Raw genomic sequence first — 16,932 nt, 5'->3', positions numbered from 1 at the left:
TTAAGAACCATAAGTTCACGATTCTTCTTCTTGGCCAAAAATTTGGTACATTCATAAAATCAGGCTAAATGAGCATCTATACAGTTAATACACATAGTTAGGGTCGTACATGGAGCATGGCTATGAGCTGATGTACCACATCTTCCATAGATGGCTGAAGCGTTACATAATAGGGCTGAGTGGCCAAAATGCTGATAGTTGAAGCATCGTAATGGCAACGGAATATGTAAGGTCGGATCTTTGTACATGGTAAGCCACAATCAAGTGTGTCCAAAGGATAGACAAACCAAACGTAAGAATCTAGTAGTACGTTGGCTGCAATGTACCGTTCTTCTTGGTGGAAATCCGATGCACAGCAAAGACAAAACTACCGTTAAGTTCTTCGCAGATTTCGATCTGTAAGGACACCCTTGCTTGTATTAACTTGACGTTGAGACTCAACGATGACAGCAGCAGGCCCTAATTGGGTACAAACAGTCGGGATTGTTTATCTGAGACAGTTTGTACTAGTAATGTTCCAAGTTGCTTATATGTCCAGTTGGAAAGGTACCCGTTGCAATATGTTGTAATATCCAATGCACAGTAAATGGTGACACTTTAATGAGACCTGTGCCTGTGTCGGTTGATTTACCCTGCATAATTAAATATCTTGGTTTGACACCAACCTTTTCCCCTTTGCTGCGGATACTGCCAGTATCCGTGTATGGCGTATAATTTGTGTGAGTCCATAATTTGAGAAAACCGAAAATCCTCCCCTCTTCCCGTCTTCTTTCGAAGTGGCCAACAAAGAAAGCAGATCCTACTCGCATGACCCTTGTCAGCAAGCTGAACTATGACTTTAAGTCGAAGTGAGTAGGAGGCAGAGCCACGTGCACCGCCGACTGATGGGTACTGTCGAGAGGATCCATGTTCCACCATGTAAGGAGAGGGACCAATGGTTCTATGGAGATTTCTGCACTGCAGACTCCTAGCATTTCCTTTCAGGGCATCACTCTACCCGTCCTGCTTGGGCGCATACGATTCAGTCCTCCGTTCCATGGCCCCGAGTCCAGGTATCATCCAAAAACAAAACAAGTTAGCATAAATAGTCCATAGCTGGGTTGGCGTCCAGAGATCAGTCCACATCCGAGTATTATCATGAAACAATGCTCCATCGCAGATTTTAAATACGGAGGGATCAGCCCAGCACAACCCCAATCTGGAGAACCAGTGACTGACTACAGTTCCGAAGAATTGTGCGATGGTGGCAGAAATTTTGTCAGTAGGCCCTGGGGCAAACAGCATGTGTTTCATTGTAACTACATTTTTATGAAGTATACTTTTATGTTACGAGCGAAGTAATCAGGCAAAATGTTCGGTACTGGACTGCCACGTCGAGATATCCTGGAGAACTCTGGTATACGACTTCCGTTATATGAAGATGTTACACTTTGCCAATGTTGTTAACAGGATAACATAATGATGCATGTGTTCACAGCTAATGTTACCTAATTTTAACTTCAAATATGTGTGCTGTGACGGTGGCCAAATAATTTCCAATTGAAAATGCATCGTCCGAGAACTATGGATATAAAAGACGAAAAGAAAATTGAGGCTATCGCAATGATCATAAGTGCTGTTTAGTATTCGTACACAATATGTTTAAAGGGAGACTGTCCATCGTTGTTAGGATTTGGGCTGAATAGTGGCTGTTACACTTACAAACTGGATTTAATAGATTAGTGCATAAACTTGACAATCTACATGAGACAGGATTAACATGTGGCGAAATAAGATTACTTCAACTGAGAAAATGGTACCTAAATTGCAATTCGCCCAATGTAAGTAGCAGGATTTTACTTACGTTGAGTCATCATCATCATAGGTATTCTGCCTTTATTGGCAGGTCACTTGCCGCAGCTGAGAAGGTTGCATGCTCCACGGTCCTCCGCTAACTTCTTCGTCTTCGCGTATGATCTTTCTATTTCTATATCATCCATTAATTGTAGTCTCCTTCCCCCCTCCCTCTCTTTCCCGCCACCATACCCTCTAGGACACCCCTCAATCTCTTCTTAGCCTATGTCCCAACCAGTTTCTCTTCCTCTTCCTAATAATATCTAAAAGTGTTCTTTTCTCACCCACCATTTCTAACACTCTCTCATTCGTTTTCCGCTCGACCCAACTAATTCTTTCCATTCTTCTCCATACCCACATTTCGAAGGCTTCCAGTCCATTTTCATCATCTTGTAAAGTCCACGTTTCTGCCCCATAAAGTACAACACTCCACACGAAGCATTTTATGAGTCTTTTTCTCAATTCTTTATTCAAGGTCCCACAAAACAGACTTTTCTTCCTCCTAAAGGCTTCTTTCGCCATTCCTATCCTTGCTTTTATTTCACGTTCGCATTTCATGTCATTACTAAGAACACTACCCAGATATCGAAAACTATTCACTTGTTCTATTTTCTCCCCTCCTACTTTTATATTTGACACAGACCCCTTCGTTCCAATCACCATGGCTTTTGTCTTTCTAACATTTATTTTCATCCCATATTCTCCGAAGCCCTTTCTCATTTTTTCTAACATTTTATTGATTTTCTTTTCAGATTCTGCAACAAGCGCCATGTCGTCTGCAAATCTTATGCATCTAGTCATTCTACCTCCTACCGAAATGCCATCATCATCATGTAAACTCTTTTTCACTATCTCTTCTAGATAGACATTAAATAGTGTTGGCGAGAGGCAGCATCCTTGTCGAACTCCCCTTCCAATTGCACTTTCTTCCGTCAGTTCTTCCCCTATCCTAACACTTACTTGTTGGTTCATGTATAAGTTTCTTATGAGTCTTCTATCTTTCCATTCCAACTCTGTCTTCGTTAGAACTGCCAACACCAATTTCCAATTCACGCGGTCAAAAGCCTTTTCTAGATCAATAAATATAGCATACACCTCTTTCCGTTTCTCTATAAATCTTTCACCGATCGCGCTTAAAAATCGAATTGCATCTATTGTGCTCTTACCTCTTCTGAACCCGAACTGCTCCTCTTCAACTTCTTTATTTGTTCTTTCATATAACCTTCTGTTCAGTATTCGGAGCAGAATTTTAGCTGCATGAGATATGATACTAATAGTTCTATAATCCTCACATCTCTTTGGGTTCGATTTCTTAGCCATCGGTATCATGATCGTTTTCAGAAAGTCATTTGGCCATTCTCCTGTTTCATATATTTCATTGCATAGTCGGAACAATTCTTCCTTTCCCTTGTCTCCTATATTTTTAATGAATTCGATTGGTATGTTATCTATTCCGGTTGCCTTTCCATTCCTAATCTCAGATATAGCTTTTTCAAACTCATCCCTAAGAATACTAAATCCTTTATCATCCTGGCCTACTTCATTTTCTACTTCAACATTTAGGCTGTACGGTCTATCCCTACTCTCATATAAGTCTTCAATGTATTCTTTCCACCTTCCTAATATGACCTCATTTCTCTCGCTGACTACCTTCCCATTCTTATTTTCTACTGCCATCATAATACCCCCTTGTTTCCTCCAAAATTCCATAGATTTCATCTCCTTGTACATTTCCTCATATTTCCCAACTCCTTCTAATTCTTCTATGTCCTCGCATTTTCTTTTGTAAAACTCTTCCCTCGCTCTGTCTGTTTCTCTTCGTAATCCATTATTTAACTTTCTGTACATGTTTCTGCCCTCTTCTGTTTCAACCTGTTTCCACATCTTCCTCTCCCTCATTTTCTGTAACATCTGCTCTGTAACCCATGGTTTCTTAGCAATTTTGTGTTCGCGGTAATCTACTGCTTCTTCTGCAGCCTGCTGTAAGCAACGTTTAATATGTTCCCACCGTGCGTTACTACCTGCACCTATTCTTTCATCGTTTGAACATTGTTCTTCGAATTTTTAACGAAAAGATTTCTTATTTCCTCGTTTTTCAACTTTTCAGTATTCAACACTTTGTTACCTACTTTTCTTCTGCCCACATTTTTCAGTTGAATATCTACTTCGGCCAGCACAAGATTATGATCAGAGAAAATATCAGCCCCGGGAAGGGTCTTCGCGTTCTTTAAGTTATTCCGATACCTGTCCTGAATCATAACATAATCTATCTGATATCTTCCGCCGTCTATTGGTAATTTCCATGTATATTTTCTTCTCTTGTGCTGATGGAACCAAGTGTTCCCAATTACCAGTGAATTCTGTCTACAGAAATTCACCAGTCCCTCTCCCCTTTCATTTCTTTCGCCTAAACCATATTTCCCTACGATACTACCTTCCTGTTTTTCTCCCACAACTGCATTGAAATCTCCCATTAGAATTATGCATGCACCCTTCTTCTCCCTATCTATAATTTCTTCTATTTTCTCATAAGTTTCCTCTACTTCTTTAGTTGCATGCGAAGTCGTCGGTGCATATGTCTGTATAACCATTAGATCCTTCGTTTTCCCTTTAAGTCTTAACATCATAACTCTATCATCAATAAATTCTACTTTCACTACCTTCTCCTTTAAGCGCTTTCCAAGAATTATTCCTACGCCATTATGACCGCCCTTTTCATTACCTGAATAAAACATTCTATATCCTTCGCTGTTCAATACCTCATTACCTTCCCATCTAACTTCACAAACGCCTACCAAATCTAAATTATTTTGTTTCAATTTTCCTCCCTGTAACATAGTACGTACGTTCCATGTCCCTATTCTAAACCTTTTGCTCTTCCTTGTCTTTCTTTCTCTGTTTGTCTTCCCCCCATTATTACTTTGTCGTCCAATAGTCCTTCCCAAGCCATCCCCCTCCCGGAGATCCGAATGGGGGGATATTTTACCTCCGGAACTACATTTTGACCTGCGAAAGACCATTGTTCATATGTTCTCTTTTTGCTGCCACCAAACTAGGAAAATAGAGTGGTGGTTAACCGTTGCCTTCCACCCCGCAGTATCCGAGCCGTTAAAGTCACTCTGACCACGCCTGGGATTAATGTCCAAGTTGCCGTACCAATCACTATGATTTCCGCCAACTTGGCTACTGGAGAACTGCTGCCTTCTCCCTAGTGATGGGTAAATTCCCGGGAAGATACTTTTGGGGAATATTCCCGGGAATATTCCCAAAATTGGAATTTATCCGGGAATTTATGTTCAATCAAAAAGAAAATTGCATTCCATTACTATATTATGATTTCAAAGTTGAATTAATTTTTATATCACAGCATGTGATTACTGTCGACCACAGATGATTCTTTAAAATGTATATTCTGAACAGTACTATGTTACTTTATTAACACTTTATTATATTTAGAGAGTAGGCCCTACGCATAAATGTATATTTATTTACAATATGTTCTATCAATTAAATATGTGTGAAAAAATTATATAGTAAATTATATAGTAACAGTTTAAATTTATATGTAAGTGAATTTGCTCAACTTGACTCTATTAATAATATTGCAAACACATTAAATTTATAAACGTTATAAACCAATTAGATTGGGTAAATTCTAGAAGATACATGTCTCACCAATTTATCAACATTTGCGCATACATATTTATGTTCACAAAATTTGCAAGATACTTACTTATCTTTATATTTTAGCACGTAACATTGTTATACACGACCTTTCATTCTACCTATTTCTCAAAATTCAATACGTTAATTCACATGTAAAAGAAGTCCGAGTACTTCTTCAGAAATTCGAGTGAGAGAGAGGAGACAGACCGACGTCTATTACTAATGGTGGTTCAGGGTTTATTAATAGTACTTCATCTCTATTTCTACATAATTCTAAATTACTTTACAAAATGGTTCCTTTTCGTTATTTGTAAATTAGTACTTTGCTAATTTTGGCTGTTCTTTAGCATTGGCGGCCAGCTTTTGCACCTACATTTTTGCGATATTCTATTCCGATGCGGTTGTTTTATGGTTTCATACGTTAAATTACGTTACCAACATTAAATTCAGACAGCGTTGTAGAGCGAGCGTTAGCGAATGAAGGCTGGTTAGAGTCCCGCATGGCACGTTGTTTTCTATCTTCGTTACCAACAATTCACTTTCTTTTCTCACATAAACCACTTCCACTTACCTTTCCGTTTTGTATAAATCCCCTACTGCCCTAAAAAAATGTGTTCGACACTTTCTTGACTACTTGAACATCACTATCAACTCATTTCTTCCGTAATTCATCCTACTTTTTGCTAGTTTTGGCCCCCCAATTCTAAACAATTACCTTACTTTTTAGTGCAAATGGAAATGGAACTTAAAAGTCATATTATTGGTTATATAAAGTGCCGTCAAATAATTTTAAATTTTTCAACCTCAAAATTCTTTAAAACCTAGAAGTAAATAATAATATATTAAAATAAAGTAACTAGTCATATGGTTCTTATAATTTGGAAGATAAAGTAAAGAAATGGAAATAAATTCCTTCCCGGGAATTTATAGGCCAGGGAAAAAAACCGGGAATATTCCCATTTTTAAATTCCTTCCCACCGGGAATATTCCCACTGCCCATCACTACTTCTCCCAGAACACTCTTCGTCTGGCTACTCCATTTAGACCAATTCGGTAGGGGTGGCCCTTCTGGTAGTGAACTACCACCGACACAGCTCTAAATTTCACTGTAGCACGCAATCCTCCCCACCCGACACATAAGTGTCTTCGTAAAGGTGGTGTTTATCGGGGACGTAGCTGGATATTATTTAATACTCAAACTGTGCGACGTACAACAGCTTCTGTTGGGGAAACTAAACATGACGTACTGTACGAGGGCTGACTGAAAAGTTTTGAGCCTTGAGGGAACTATAAGAAGTACAGATTTGGTAATACCTTTATTTTTCAAGAAAATTCCTTTTGGCAGCAACACACTTGCTCCAACGTTGCTGCAGTGCTCTTATCCCACTAGAAAAAAATCCTTAGGTTGTGACTACAGAAACTCCTCCACGGCTGTCATGACGTCCTTATCGCTGGCAAAACGTCGAGATGCTAGAGCCTTTTTCAGATCTGGGAACAAGTGGAAACCTGAGGGGGCCAGATCCTTAGAATAGGGTGGATGAGGAACAAGTTAAAAGCCGCATTCGTGATTAGTAGCCATGGCAATTGCTGATATGTGGCCGGGAGCATTGTCATAATGGTAGAGAACTCCTCTGGACATCATTTGTGGCCTTTTTCCTTTAATTTGCACTCGAAGTTTTTTCAACAGGTCACTATAGTATTATCCTGTGATTGTATGACACCTTCACAGGTATTCAATGAATATCACACCTTGAAAATCAAGAAAGAACAGAGACCATCACTTTGCCAGCGAAAGGTATCACACTTGCCTTCTTTGTTGTAAGGGAGGAGGGGTGCTTTCATTGTTTGGATTGTTGTTTTGTTTCTGGCTAGTAATACTATACCCAAAACTTGTCCATAGTGATGAATCGACAGAGAAAATCGTCCACATCACGTTCTAACAGTTTCAAATTTTCCACGGATAGAAATTACCGAGTGCGTTTTTGTTCGGGAGTCAGAAGACGCGAGACCCATCGAGCAGAAACTTTTGATAAACCAACCTCGTTCTTCGGAATATGATCTGGTCGCTCCTGTGATATGCCCAGTCTGTCTTCAATCTGTCAAGTTGACAATCGGCGATCTTCCGTGATCATATCAAGCACGAGGCCAATGTTTTCCGTGGCGGTATCTCGGCCTTGTAACAGACTGTTTACTCTGTTCCAGTTTTATTTATTTTGTCTAAGTAGTTGTATTCAATGTTTAATTTTTTGCATGTTCATTTGTCTAATTTGAATTATTGGATATTATTTTAATGCATCAATTTTTATTAAAATTTTGCATTCATGCTTATAAGCTTTCTGTATTACACACCATGTCATCTCTTTAATATGGAATAGATGTACCTCTGTTTCTTCTAATGTTTTGTGAGAATAAGAAGGTGTGTTTCTTAGAAGAAAGGTTGAATATATTATTCCTTGCAGTTTTAATAATTCAAAAGAAAAGTTATATCGTCGTACCACTGAAATCGTTATAACAAATTGTTCGTAAGTTAGGCACTTATTCCGAAGTTGGGCGTCCGCTTTCGCCACGTCTTTTCGCTATTATCTCCTTGCCACACTTTCTGCAATTTGTTATTAGGTTCATTAATCCGTGCTCTTCAAAAACTTTTAGAAGATTTTGCTCGTTATCAACGTATTGCTTCACAAATATTAAAACTGTTAGTTCATTGCCCTTGTACATCCGCCATGTTCATAACATAAATGCTCGTTTCTTTCCAACAATGCAAATGTTCGGTTACCTTGCGCCAAGTAGTTCCCTCCGCTCGCCGTATAGTACCATGTTTATAACCGCTTATATATAACAAATAAACAGATTTTTCAAGACTCTTATATATTATCAAGCACACAAACGATCAAATTATCCATATCTTTCCTGTAAATTTTAAAAATTTTGCGGGAAACGGACGCCCAATTTTGGAACTTAACCCGTAAGTTAAATTAATTTTGTAGTAAAAATGCTCGGAAACGTAATTATGCATTAAATAGTTTAAATTTCCCTCGATGTTCAATATGTTAGATTGCTGAACTTAGCTAAATTATCCATGATTATGATCACAATATAATAAATTACTCATCATGTAGTTTATTATGACTGCGTATTTATTTCTATGCAGGCATCGAAATAAATTATTAACATTAAAATATCAGAAAGTTCTATGTTTCATCTTAGGGAGAATCTAAAAGTTAATCGCCACGCTACCAGTGCATATTAAAAGGGAGAAATTAGAATATGATCAGCTATGTTTTTTCCAACATTAAAAGATAGGAATTTAATGAAATGGAATAAGGTTACATTCTAGAATATGTTATTAAAAGTGAAGCTACGTCAGAATAAATTTCTTATAAGATTAAATGAATAGAATCTACGTTAATTTATCATCTGGGGAACATATGGTCTGATTATGGATATTCTTTTCTATATATGAATTTAAAGTAACTTTGATTGGCATTTTATTCTCCATATCCCTTTAGTCTGATTGCTAACATGTACTCTATACGTGTCACTTGTCATTAACAGAAAGCACGCCGATGTTTGCAAATGTAATATGTAAATTAACTAAGTAAGTTAACTAATGCAAGAAAATAATCTGCATGATTTGCGTACACGAATATGTTAGTTGTGCATAAGCATATGATTTATGTTGCATGAGTATTTCGTACATATCGATTTGGATGCTGAATAAATGAATAAAATTAGTTACAAGGAAATTTGAATTATTTTCATCATTAGACATATTAGATAGTTTGATATAAAAGAACTTCAACTGTTTGATGGACTCACTACTCGTGCCGAACTTGCTCTTCAAGTCAAAGTCTGATGATTACTCCGAATTACAAGCTTCCCATGACTGGAATAGAATCCATCCTATCATGATAGATTTCATAGAAAATAGAGAAGAATAACAGAAGAATAACAGAAAAGTTGAAAGCTGTTACAGCCTACCACGTTTGAATTCCTACACTCATCTTTTGATGGTGGTATATGAAGGGACAGATTGACCTACGGTATTGACCAATCCTGGTGGATCTCAGACCCCGATATTCCTTTTCTTGCAGATACTTGATGACTAATCTGTACTCGTTTATTTCACTTTTCCCAACTTTTGCCATCTCACTCACTCCAAGAACCTGTAAAAGATAAAAGAAATTACTTAGGACCATGATGTTGATACATATTAATATCAAAGGTTGTACTATTCTAATACAACATATAATTATTTTGTTATAAATTCTCATTTTCTATGTTAGGCTCAAAACTTTTCAGTCACCCCCGTATATAATTATGCAATGAAGAAAAAATCCATTAAAATTGCATGACAGAGATATCATTGTCACATTACATCCATTTGTGTACAATCAAAATATCAGTTTCCTCGCTTCACAGGAATGCTTCGATATGAATTTTGTAACTTAATCTACAATGACGATCCGATTGACTGATTTTGGGATGCTGAAAAAATACACTTTTAGCGCATTTTTCTGAAATTCTGAAATTTGTGACACTTCATTCTATATTAGGTGCTCATAGTGTACTGCAAAATTGTGATTTGGCAAGTTTATGAGTGCTGATGATCAATGCAGATGATCTAAATTATTCTGGTTTTAGAATAATTTTGTTCGGTAAGAATGCTACCTATGATGTTTTTTACAAAAAAAAAATATATAAAATAAAATAAAATAAAAATTTAAAAAACTATATGATGTATGATACTGTATGATGTGTTTTGTATGATGTTCACTTTCCTTAAGACTATGGTTGCGTGAATGCGTCACCAACTGGTGACCGCGAACCAATCGGGCCCAGGCGGGTAAGCTGTCAACACTCACTGACCCATCCACTAAACCAATCATCCCCTGAAAATCGAACTCAAATTTAACCCAAAAAATGTGAAGATTTCCAAGCTTCCTTCATTCCCACTCACAGCCCGGTGTCCAGATCTGCAGCTCACCAGTCGCATCCCATCGCGAAATAGGTTGCGTACCATCAAACCACCGATACAAGACATCGATCCAAGAGTGAAACTGGCAATGTGTGCTTCGGAGATCTTAATGTTGGTATTTACTGCCCAAACAAAAGAAAAAATATCTCGAACTGGATTTTGAATAGCGCAACGGAATTGAATTTTGTGCACTGAATGCCTAAACTGAATTTAGTTGGTTCTAACGTAGTGAATTTCTGTCAGGTCTGTTATTTCAATCCCGGTCACACTAAGTGAAATCAATTTTGTAGGTTTTAACGATAAACTTTGATTGTTATTCACTGTTTACGTCAGTGTGCGAATTGAAAAATTTTCCCAGGGGAGGACGAATTTCACTCATATGCGCTCCGTCCTCCCACACACACACACACACACACACACACACACACACATATATATATATATATATATATATATTTACTAACAAGTACAAAACAGTTGAGATGTGAGATGTTTCATATATTTTCACTCAAGCAATATTTAGGTTAGTTACGCAAAGTAAGAATTGTTCCCTTTTTCTATCTTCATGTCCATTTAAAAATACTCCAGAGGTGGAAAAAATTATCCCTGCCAGGGATAAAATTTTTCTTCTCCAGGGGGGAAAGATTTTTGTCAGGGGGGAAATCCCTGGCATCCCCCCCGCCAATTCGCACCCTGGTTTACGTACTACTTTCAAAATTTTGTATACTACATACTAATAATACACCACTGAGTTTGATTTACTACTTAATACTAAATAATGAGCTTTGCACTTGAAAAGAAAATATTTTGTTTCGGCTGGTACATTTTATTTGTAGTAAATTTTCTGTATGACAAGAAGATAAATAAACACAAGGAAAAATATGTGCAATGTTTGGTAATTGGAAATGAAAATTTTTTAAACCCATCTGAATGAGAAGGTGAAGTACAAAATTGAATAAAATTAACATTCTACTTTCTTCCCATCTCGTGAGTATTACTTCACACGCACTCAATTTCTATTGAACGTTAGGCAACTTTACGTGTTATATGACATCTACAATTTTTTTCCACAATGATCACACAATCAATACCCTATACTACATATACGCATATACATCACATTTCGGTTCTCTGTGCTGTATACTAATTTTCTTTTTTTTTTTTTCGTGCACTATTCTCTGTCGTACTAATGTTGTGCTCTCGAAGTGGGGCCAGCATAGAGGATTTATACACATTAGTTGACCTCTTTATACAAGCTTAGGCCATTTTTCCCTTCCACAACAAATCAAAACGACATGCAGAAAATACACACACCGGGCAATATTCAATAAACTGTACTTAACCTAAAATCACTAAACCTAACTATCTAACCTAACTTAACGTAACACATATTAAAAATCACTTCCATGAACATTACAAATTTAGTATATAGCCTACACAGCCTTTGTTAAGGACGTATTGAAACGACTCCCGCTGACTTTTATAATTTTCTAATTAAATGGTCAAAAATTTTTACGAATTATGCTCTCTGAAATCTGAACTTTTGTTTTCTCACGATGGGAATTCAGAATACAAAACGAATATTTCAAAATTGACAGACATCTCCTCTTACCAATAGCCGTATATGGCACCCTTTTCATTAATGTGAGCCGAAAATTAATGTAAACATTTGTCTCATCATATCCAATCTGAAGTAAATCTGAGCCTAGAAAAACAGTGAATAGATTTGTATTGTAATAGCGAGCAATACGGGAAATTTTGAGGTTTACATATCTAATATATGTTTCGGGGAAAATATATGTGCCCGGAAGGTACACACATTTCATGGTCGGTTAAGGAAACGAAAACCTCCTGAAACTTAAGGAAAAGAACCCCCCCCCCCATTGAGCGACCAGTGCTAGTCACATCATGAATCTATATACGAAACAACTTAGAGAAAACGACGCGGAATTTAAAACATCATGTTATGCATCACAACACTAATAGAGACACACATCTTCAATCCAGAACGATGAAATTTAGCAGGTTAAGTTCGTTCGAAATAGAGATTTTGATGCATAAATTAGTCACTTACTTGGTGAATTCCATGGCATACAACTATATCTCAAGATTTATTGATGGTCCTGTTGCCGACTTTACCAAATTTCCTTCATCCCCTTGCCTCCTGGCAAGTTTCCGGGACGTCTAAAAACAATCAAAGCTGGAACGACTCCATACTTTCTTCACGAAAAAGGCAACGTGCTAATTCGACGCAAGCAGCTTGCTCTCTCGAACCACTGCACTGTGAGCAAGTCAAACTATTTCCTGTTGCGACACAGTTCTCAGGAGTTCATACTCCTAAAATGGTCCACTGACAGCTAACTGAACTGAAATCAATTGCAGTTACTTTCTGTAGACAAGACGCACTGCACGTCTGCTCATGGCGGATCCACTAACGAAAAGAACAAAGATAACTGGGAGAAGATTCCCAATTGGATTCTTTACAATGACGTATTGATAGGATGATCTAAGATCAAAAGCACTGAAACTCTTCACGACAGCAGAGATTGGAGATGCTCCAATCACAGACAATTTAGATTAAACAAAGAGATGCATCATGACGCTATTATGGCTGACTTTACAAATGTAAAATTTTAAAGAAGATTTATGAAATAACAATTTTGGTTTATTTGATGATCCCCTAAACCAAAAATATCCATGAAAATACACAGGAAAGGATTTAAAACGACCGGATATGACATTATTTTCTAAAATAACACTAGATTTTGGCTAAATATATAAATATTCTACAATATAGATATATATAACTATATATTTTCGTCTAAATACACTTAAAACCATTATTTCAATAGAGTTTACGCAAAATTTGCGATCTACATGAAAATTTAGTAAACAACTAATTATATTTCCAAAAGTTCAATAAATATAAAATTCCTACATATATATACTGGTTGCTCAAAACTTCCGGGCCATGTTACATTATACCATGTATAAGGTAACAATGTACTAGGGTCGTTCCGAAAGTAATGCCTCCTATTTTTCATGGAAATTAATGGAGATACATACAACTGAACAGAGCAATATTTCAGCTACCGACTGTCATTTTTCCACATAGTTCCCACCATTCGTTATGCACTTTTGCCAACGATGAACCAGGGCCTGCATGTCGCGCTTGTAAAAATCGGAACCAGCTGAGGCTAACCACTTCCTTACAGTTTTGACAACAGCTTCCGAGTCTTGAAAATGTTCGCCACATTCAACTTTGTATACAATTCTCTGGTCGTTTTCCGGCGATCAGCACTGATGAGTTGATCAAGACGCTCATCATTGTGAGGGATGATAGCTGTGCACGGTAGACCGGGCCGTGGCTTGTCATGAACACTCTTTTCACCACCTTGGAAATGCCGTACCCATCGCCTCACATTGCTCACGTCTATTGTATCGTCTTCATAAATCTTTACCGAGCGTCGATGGATTTCAATCGGCGCAATTCCTTCAGCAGTGAAGGATTCAATCACACATCGTTGTTTTATACTCACGTCCATATCAGGCTCCATTTTGGAACATTCCTATGCTGGCGCCAACTACCGCAGAACAATTGGACAGCTGCAAATAAAAAATGAAGGTTCAAGCATTAGCAGTACACCAACGACATCTGGCACGGACATACAAAGTCAACACAAAAATAGGAGTCATTAATTTCGAAACGAATCTCGTATGTTCCTTGGCAGCGTTGTCATCTATTATCTGCTACAAACAGCAAATTTGTCAAATTTCCAAGCACTGTAACTTGTAAACCGTTTTAATAAACTAATTAGTATATTACATTGCTCAGAAAAGTCTATTATTGTTTCATACCCCACATGACTCCTTTTGTATGTAAAATAGTTTATGTCGATCCAATATAGCAGATTTCAAGATGGCGGTCATGATCACTATCATTCTCTCATTTGTTTGAGGGAAAATACGTCTTGGAACTATTGCATCACACTGTACATCGCTCTCCACATCCACGATTCCATTTACCTTTTTTATATTTCTAGTGCTCATTAACAGTTAAAATTTGCTCATTACATCATATTCATCCCTAGTACAAGTATATGTTAGTAATTGTTTCATTTTGCTAACGCACTACTGAAGTGGCGAGGTCTACTTATGAGGTTGTTCATGCTCCGGAGACCAAATCCATGATAGAGACAGAGAGAGAGAGCACTTACGCTAGACTATTAACCAAGAATTGAGAACACCACTGATAGTAATTAGTAAAATATCAACAAAAGTGAGTTTTTACTTTCTTCAGATTGTTTAAAATTTTTGAACTTTTGTCATATAGTAAGATACACCTGAGTATCTTTTATAAAGTTTTTAAATGTTATCTGTAGATTTCTTTGCATACTTCCTCCCACATTTTGCATAAAGTTTTCTTTGCCTGTCTTAGCATAAAAACCCCTATTACTACTACAGTGTCGTACTTCTGAATTTTACTCAGTTCCTTTACCCAGCCCATCCTTCCAGTTCCTCATAGAACTTATATTTTTCTGCTTCATCTTTTTCCTCCGTCTGTGCATGAGCTATAATGATTGATATAATCCTGAATCTTCCTTTTATAATTATTTTGCCCCTTCTTTCGTTCACTGGTGATCTTCAGTACTATAAAACCCATTCCTCATTGCCCTCTCTTTTTCTCTGATCCACTGTACAACACATACTCAGATTTCTTTATATTTCCTACTTTCACCTTATTTTCTGTAACTCTCTGATACACTATATTAATATTTCTTTTGATACTTCCTGCATCTTTCCCAGGCTTCAACATAGTTTTTACATTTCATGTCGCTATATTTTTATCCTTTGCCCTTATTTCGCGTTGGCTTACCTATTTTTTGTCCTTCGCCATGACTAGTTTGCTATCCATAACGTCCATCCATGCTGCAAGGCCAATGTGTTCGCTTTCTAGCGGGTTCTTAGCTTCACTCCAACCCCCTACCAGGAGAGCCAGGATTTTCTGTCAGGAATACTTTCGTTAGTCTTTGTAGAACCCTCTACTAAATGCAAGGGAGCAGTTCTGAGTTCGTCCGTCCCGGATTCTTCCAGTACCCACCATATCTGATGGGTGTTCCTCTAGCCGCTACCTGGACAGGCGCCTGGTGGGAGCCCAGTTTCTTCCCCATGTTATGAATGTAGCGTCTAGTGAATATCCTTGTGATTGTTCTTTGATTTAACTGTGTGTTTGGTGACAATCTCCAAATGTTTACACTGACTAATTTGTCTTTCTTTTGTTTGCCGAAATATACAGAGCTTGCCATCTACGAAGTTTTCATACAATAATCCATGAGGAGAAATCCAACATCGAATGCAGAAAGGGGTATCTGAAGAAAGTTTTCTAGGGGGACATCTCCATGGTTGCTATATTATGTCTGGTATTTAATATATGTGGTTTGTTATATTACGTACATATTTTTGTGAGCCAGGGGGGCCCGGACCCCATCCTGCCCTCCCCTTCGGGAGCCCATGAATGCAGAGGAAGATGCCGTATCGTCTTCCTTGAAAGTCTGTTGTTGGAATCTTAATCTATAATTGCAGAATGACATTTTTATGTGTATGTTTCTATAGTTTTATTAAAAGAAAAAAAAATCTTATAAACTGCGTTATTTTATTGGTTTATACACATGTAAAATATTGTTACAGCATCACCGTCAAGAACAATCTTTTAGTGCTCAAGAAGAACACATATGTTACGGTGGGATTAAAGAAATCAATGGCACTTCTTTAGTGCAAAAACACGCCTTATTTCCTAATTCTTATACCGTAAAGAATTATGTTAAATTTCAGAATGTTTGATTACGAATTTGACTACGCTGTAAACATGGAATAATTGAATGCTGATTTATAAGATGGATGAACTTTTACAATAAGCAAAAACTGATCATGGTAACTAGCCAACTTTCCTACTCTTGAAAAGACTTGGTCACAAGGAAACAGCAGTGTAAAACTTGAGTGATTCATATTCAAATAAAGTAATTCTAGTTTTTAGATGAAAAGTTTGAAAACATTCGTTCGCCTAGCTGTTTCAGTTGATCGCTAGCTCAAGTTTTCTCTCTCCTTGGCTTTATAAGGATGTTTAAAAACTTAGGGTATATAGACTTGCTACCAATTGTATTTAGCAGCATTAAACTCTTCTTATTCAATTTTAAGGAGAAAATACACCTTGTATGGAAAGATCCTGATTAGCATTCATATCACTTGAAAGGGTACATCATGGGTTTCTAATGACTTAGGCAAGATCTCTGTCCTATTGCAACAATAGCCCAATAGAGAAAAGCAATAATTGTTTCCAAATTTTCATTGAATTGAACTCTAAACGATTTTGTTTAGGTTAAAGCGATTAGAGAAGTTTAGGATTAGAGAAAATCGGTACTAGAGAGATACTTTTTCAGGGACCAATTAAACGTCCC

At 37.3% G+C, this 16,932-nt stretch overlaps 1 protein-coding gene across 1 annotated transcript in view; it reads right to left on the bottom strand.

The window, feature by feature from the left end:
* Positions 1-12,897, bottom strand: part of LOC145664353 (uncharacterized) — a 107,378-nt gene extending 94,481 nt beyond the window's left edge. Inside the window, exon 1 of the mRNA XM_081730981.1 lies at positions 12,552-12,897. The gene's annotated coding sequence lies outside the window, so the exon portion shown is untranslated. The remainder of the gene's footprint in view (positions 1-12,551) is intronic.
* Between the last annotated feature and the right edge of the window lie 4,035 nt (positions 12,898-16,932).

This window comes from Thermobia domestica, chromosome 11 (genome assembly GCF_964235325.1).
Source record: "Thermobia domestica chromosome 11, izTheDome1.hap1.1, whole genome shotgun sequence".
Classification (NCBI taxonomy): domain Eukaryota; kingdom Metazoa; phylum Arthropoda; class Insecta; order Zygentoma; family Lepismatidae; genus Thermobia; species Thermobia domestica.
This window is presented reverse-complemented; position numbering and strand designations above follow the sequence as displayed.